The 6,601-nt window shown below is 41.9% G+C and overlaps 1 pseudogene; it reads left to right on the top strand.

The window, feature by feature from the left end:
* Positions 1-319: 319 nt before the first annotated feature.
* On the top strand, positions 320-6,394 carry LOC114285936 (pentatricopeptide repeat-containing protein At4g02750-like; annotated as a pseudogene).
* The last annotated feature ends 207 nt before the right edge of the window (positions 6,395-6,601 follow it).

Below are 6,601 nucleotides of genomic sequence, written 5' to 3'. Positions count from 1 at the left end.
GCCTTTTACAGGATCATTCATGGAGATGGGCTGATCCATTTGGATATCTTTGTATGGGCTCGGCCTATTTTCTATTCAGCCCATAGGTTCAGTCTCGCAACTCGGCCCAGCCCAGCACCACGGCTGGACTAGCTTTTCCACTGCGGGTTGGGCCCAAGTGCTTGAGGACCTGGGTGGACTGTTGATCATGAAGTTGGGCTCAATTAGTTTACCCATATACTCATCCAACCCACTTGAATTTGGACTTCAGTGGATTGGGCCGGCCCAAGGCCTGGACCCGACCCATTTCACATTTAGCCCCTTCATGTAGTAATAATACCGTTGATGACCGTTACAGAGTTCAAACCACTTGCTTCGTTGCATTTATGTCATCTATCCAATCATTTTCTAGGCTCTCAATTGCTTTGAGACATGGTAGAGATTTTACAATATATCCCCTTTTGAGGTCTATTCGAACTCTTGCACTTACACTATGCAATCTCAAGCTTCAATGGGAATCTTAATCCTATCTATATCACTCAGCAAATCAATTCAGAACTGCCGAATTATCGATACCCAAAATGGATAGTTTCGTATATCAAAGCGTGAAACAGACAAATTGGATGATCACGAAGCTATGCAGAGAGGGTCAAATTGTTGAAGCATGCCAATTGTTTGATAAAATGCCTGACCCAGATGTGATTGCGTGGACGAGTGTTATCTCGGATTATATACATCGCGGAATGATTAGAGAAGCAAGGAATTTGTTTGATAGAGTGGATGCTAAGAAAAACGTGGTCACTTGGACTGCTATGGTTTGTGGGTACATACGAATGAATCAGATTTCAGAGGCAGAGAAGCTATTTTATGAGATGTCTCACAAGAATTTGGTTTCTTGGAACACTATGATTAATGGGTATTTGCAAAGTAATCTAATAGATTCAGCATTGAGTCTGTTTGAGAAAATGCCTGAGAGCAATTTGGTTTCTTGGAATGTAGTTATAATGGCGTTGGGTCAATATGGGAGAATTGAGGAGGCTAGGAAGCTTTTTGATTATATGCCCAAAATAAATGTGATTTCTTGGACTGCGATGATTGATGGTTTGTCAAAAAATGGGAGGATTGACGAAGCTCGGGTGCTTTTTACATAATGCCAGAAAGAAATGTGGTTTCATGGAATGTTATGATTACAGGATATACAAATAATTTAAGGTTGGAAGAAGCACTTGAATTGTTTGAGAGGATGCCGGAGAGGGATATTCCTTCGTGGAATGCAATGATCACAGGGTTTATCCAAAATGGGAATTTAAAGAAGGCAGATAAGTTATTCAATGAAATGCTCGATAAGAATGTCATCTCTTGGACAACCATGATTACTGGGTACATCCAAGATGGTCAAAGTGAAGTGGCGTTAAGAATCTTCTCAAGAATGCAGGCGGCCAATGGCGTAAAGCCAAATCAGGGAACTTTCGTAAGTGTTTTGGCTGCTTGTAGTAGTTTAGCTGGTCTTAGCGAAGGACATCAAATTCACTAGGTAATTTGCAAGACAGTACATCAAAATGGTGCATTTGTGATATCAGCACTTATAAATATGTACTCGATGTGTGGAGAATTAAGTATGTTAAAACCTACCACTACCACCTACTACCACCTACTCCACCTACTACACACCTACCACTACCACCTACTACCACCTACTCCACCTACTACCTACCTACCTACTTTACTCTTCTATATATAGGAATCATTGTAAACATATTCATACATCAATCAATAATACAATTAATATCTATACAATTCTCTATTTCTCTTTATACATTAAATTTCTACATGGTATCAGAACAAGGTTAACAACCTAGTAATTTCGCTTCACCGGCGGGCGGCAGCCTCGCCTTGGCCGCCCGCGCGGACGATGAGAAAACTAAGCACATAACATGTCTTCCATACCTCCCAGTTTCGGTCCTCCGTGGCCGCTTCCGCCGCCAGTGAGTGATGCCATCTGCTAGTAAGGATGCAATCAATATTATTACATCACTTTGTTCCTGGGATCCTTGCAAGAGGCCAACAGCCTTGGAGGCCCTCCCACATCCGTTCTTCCAGAGTTGCTTTTACATTCCACCATCTCTTCGCTCCAAAACTGCTGTCACTAGAACACCTCTATCTGTTGGAACAAGGGGTGCCTTTGAGCAGAAGTCTGTTGGGAGGTATTCTGGGACTAAATCAAGGCCAGTACACAACTTTCCTCCTGCCAAATCCCATGTGTCTCTAACAACAGGTGTGCAACGTAAGTTGGGAATGAATAGTCAAGATGCACTTAAGAACAATAATGTGTCAAAGATCGTTGCCAAACAACAGCCTCTCTCTGGATCGGGTGCTTCTCTCAGCTGATTCGCACTCTCACCATGCCTTCCCGTAGAAGAACGCTTCTCAAGGTCATAATCCTCGACGACAGCGGGGTGGGAAAGACCTCTTTGATGAATCAATATGTGAACAAGAAGTTTAGCAATCAGTACAAGGCGACCATTGGAGCTGATTTTTTGACCAAGGAAGTGCAGTTTGAAGATAGGCTCTTCACTTTACAGATCTGGGATACAGCTGGCCAGGAAAGATTTCAAAGTCTAGGTGTCGCTTTCTACCGCGGTGCTGATTGCTGTGTTCTTGTATATGATGTAAATGTGATGAAGTCATTTGACAATCTAAACAATTGGAGGGAAGAGTTCCTTATTCAGGCAAGCCCTTCGGATCCAGAAAATTTCCCATTTGTTGTTATAGGCAACAAGATTGATGTGGATGGTGGAAATAATAGATTGGTTTCTGATAAAGAGGTTCGGGCTTGGTGTGCCTCAAAAGGGAATATTCCAAACACCACCCTTCTTTTATTTACACATAAAACCCTCTCTCCACTCATTCATTTTATTATTATTATGCACACACTCAGAATCCACAATCCATGTACTCTTTGACCCTTTTTATCAACCCTTCCACCCAGACCCACACACCCACATATATATATTTTGATTACTTTTCATTAGTATATATATTTTGCTTACTTTTCCATTAGTGGTAGGATCCGCCCAACTTTGCATCTCACCTTTCCTTTTTTATTTTTTTATTACTTTACCATTCCCATACCTCTCTTCAAATTTATTTTCTTTTATCCTTTATTTTCTCCCACTACCTCTCTGTTTCTGTCAGTGCGCTACATCGAAAAAAAAAAAAACAAGAAGAAGACGAACTGCACACCAAACTCATTTTATTCATGTCGGGGATCCCCCCGATCACCATTTTACACCAAAAAAAAAAAAAAAAAAAAAAACAAAACAAAACAAACCAACAAAAACCACCCACAGGTGGGATTTTTCTTTTCCCTTCTCTACTCTACTGCAGGTCTCTTCTTCTTATTTTTATCTTGGGTGTCCCGTGCCAGTCCGGTCTCAGTGCTTCCTAGTCCACCGAGCATGTTCACTCCCCCCTGCTCTTCCACTGTAGCATATGGCGGACCTCCAAATCGGAACATAACGGTGGCCTTCCGCTTCAGCTCCTTATTTTCCGCCTTTAGCACACTTATCTCTGCTCGCGCCTCCTTATACATGCGCTGGAACAGAGCCAGTTGGGCGTTTAACTGCTGCACCTCATTTGTCCTACTCTGAAGCCGGTGCGACAAGTTTGTGACCGCCGTCATGGTCTCCACACATGACTTCAATGTATACTGATTGGCCTCAACATCCGATTGCATTGCCATTCTTTGCTCCACAGACCGCATCGGAAAGTTCAACGGAGCAAAACCAGAGGCGCTTGGTTGAGGTTCCAGGGCAACCGCACCAGTTATCTCTCTTGTGGACTCGTTAAGGTCTGGAAAGAGAGTGAGTAGACCACGGGAAGACGAGGCCATGTTTTAGGTTGCTGAGTGTTTCAGAGAAGCAGCGATTTCCGACTGGTACTGTCAGAAAGGGTTGGTTACAGAGTGTTTCAAGATTTGCAGCTCTTAGAGACAAGCTCTCAGAGAACGAAGAGGTTTCAACTGGTTTGTTATGCTTCCAAGCCTCCGCCTCCGCTTCGGTTTATAAAGACCATGACGAAGAGGACGACACGCGCTCTGTCGATCACGTGCATCGCCGCGTGTCTGGCGCGCCTTTTGATGGCTCGCCGCTCGATGATTTCTGTTGGGCACGACTTTTGATGAAGTGGGCGCGCCTTTTGAGGGCGCGACTTTTGAGGGCTCGATATATATATCCATGTATATATATTTGGGCAGCCTATATACACCTTCATACAGTGTATTCTACAACGGTCCGGCATGACCACATAAAACTGTCCCGACATTGATTCCGGTTAGCTTTTCCAACGGTCCGGCATGACCCCCTAAACTATCCCGACATTTGATTCCGGTTAGCTTTTCCAACGGTCCGACATGACCCCATAAACTGTCCCGACATTGATTCCGGTTAGCTTTTACAACGGTCTGACATGACCTCGTCAATTGTCCAGACTTTATCTGCTACAACGGTCTGCCACAACCATACAGTGTCCTCTACAACGTTATGACACAACCATACAGTGTCTTCACCAACGGTCTGACACGACCATACAGTGTCTCCTATCCTCTTTTATTTTTATGTATTTTCTTATTTTGTTACCCTTTCCAAACTCAAGTTGATTTGTGTCTATCCTCCTTGAGTTTGCGGGGGCTGTTAAAACCTACCACTACCACCTACTCCACCTACTACACACCTACCACTACCACCTACTACCACCTACTCCACCTACTACCTACCTACCTACTCTACTCTTCTATATATAGGAATCATTGTAAACATATTCATACATCAATCAATAATACAATCAATATCTATACAATTCTCTATTTCTCTTTATACATTAAATTTCTACAAAGTACTGCTAGGAAAGTGTTCGATGATGGATTTGCAGGCCAGAGAGATTTGATCTCATGGAATGGAATGATTGCAGCCTATGCTCACCATGGATGTGGCGGTGAGGCAATCAGCCTTTTCAAAGAAATGCAGAACTTAGGAATCAAACCCAATGATGTTACATACGTGGGGTTGCTTGCAGCGTGCAGCCATGCTGGTTTGGTGGACGAGGGATTGAAGTACTTTGACGAGCTCATAAAAGACAAATCAATACAAGTGCGAGAAGATCACTATTCATGCTTGGTTGATCTCTGTGGTCGAGCGGGGAGGGTCAAGGAGGCTTTTGATTTTATTCAGCGGCATCCAATTGAGCCTTTTGGTTCTGTTTGGGGGGCTTTTCTTACTGGATGTTATGTTCACAGGAACACAAATATGGGGAAATTGGCTGCAAAAAGACTTTTCGAATTAGAGCCAGAAAATGCAGGTACTTATATGTTGCTGTCTAACATATATGCTTCAAGTGGGAAATAGAGAGAAGCTGCGAAACTTAGGTTGAAAATGAAGGACAAGGGGTTGAAGAAGCAGCCGGGTTGTAGCTGGATTGATGTCGGAAACAAGGTTCATGTGTTTGTAGTTGGTGATAAATCACATAGCAAAGCTAATCTTATTTATTCTTTAATTCGTGATCTTCATGTGAAAATGAAGAAGGTTGGGTACGTATCAGACAATGATTTTACCATGGAAGAGGGTTTTCTGGTTACATAAATTTTTGATACACGCCATATATTTGATTCAGTGATAAAAGAGCTACTATTGTGGCAGGTGAATTGATTTTTTCAATAGAATGAAAATGTTTGGACTGATACACTGATGAGTAAGGATGAGCATCGAACTCAGAAGCAATGGATCTTGCTTTTTCAGGCAACATAAGCTGGCAATGGTGGGATATCAGTTTTCATTTCAAGCAGAGGTAGGTGAAGAAGTGGATTGAATGAGACAAAGCGGGTAAGGGTGACTGCCATTTATGTATCTTTTGAGGTCATGATTGAGCTCACCATAAAAGAATGTTATTATGATCAAGTTTGACTGGTAATGGGTGATTGAAATTAGCAGTAAATGGAGCATAAGGACAGTAACATTAGAAGAGAATGTCTTGGAGCGAGTGTGTGATGAGAAAATATGTTAGTAGTCCAGAGAATCATCGTGGCTTGTGTGTCCTTGACCAATGAAGCCGTGCAAAAGGGGAGGGATGGGGCCAACCTTGTCTCTTGTCCAGCAGTCCAAGGTGAGTTAAATTAGCTTCTCATGTGACTATTGCTTTCATTGGTATGGGGGCACCTTAGCTCAACTTGTGAAGAATTGAGTGTTCATATTTCCTTGAATAAAAATTGTCAAGGATTCATGTATTTGGGAAAGAAGTTATTGTCACAAACCTAGATATTAGTGTTACACGCTTATCTCTCATGGGGCTTCATAGGCAAAGTGAGATTCAATTGCTTTGTCTGTAGATATCATTAGCTCTACCATGTTTGATACATGTTGTACAAGGCCTTCATTATAATTGTAATGTAAGAAATGAATTAAGTAAAACTAAGCAAGTTATTGCTATTGAAATCTACAAATTTGAAATGTATTAGTTTTTGTCATTTTCTAATCTATGAGATATTATATAAACTTCTAATACAAATGGATAATAGTGATGGGGTTTTTTGATCTTTGAAATAGGTACTGAAATAAAATAAAAAGAAAAG

Source organism: Camellia sinensis, chromosome 10 (assembly GCF_055761805.1).
Source record: "Camellia sinensis isolate YWXY chromosome 10, ASM5576180v1, whole genome shotgun sequence".
Lineage (NCBI taxonomy): Eukaryota > Viridiplantae > Streptophyta > Magnoliopsida > Ericales > Theaceae > Camellia > Camellia sinensis.
The sequence above is the reverse complement of the archived record's forward strand: the minus strand, read 5'-3'. Positions and strand labels throughout refer to the sequence as shown.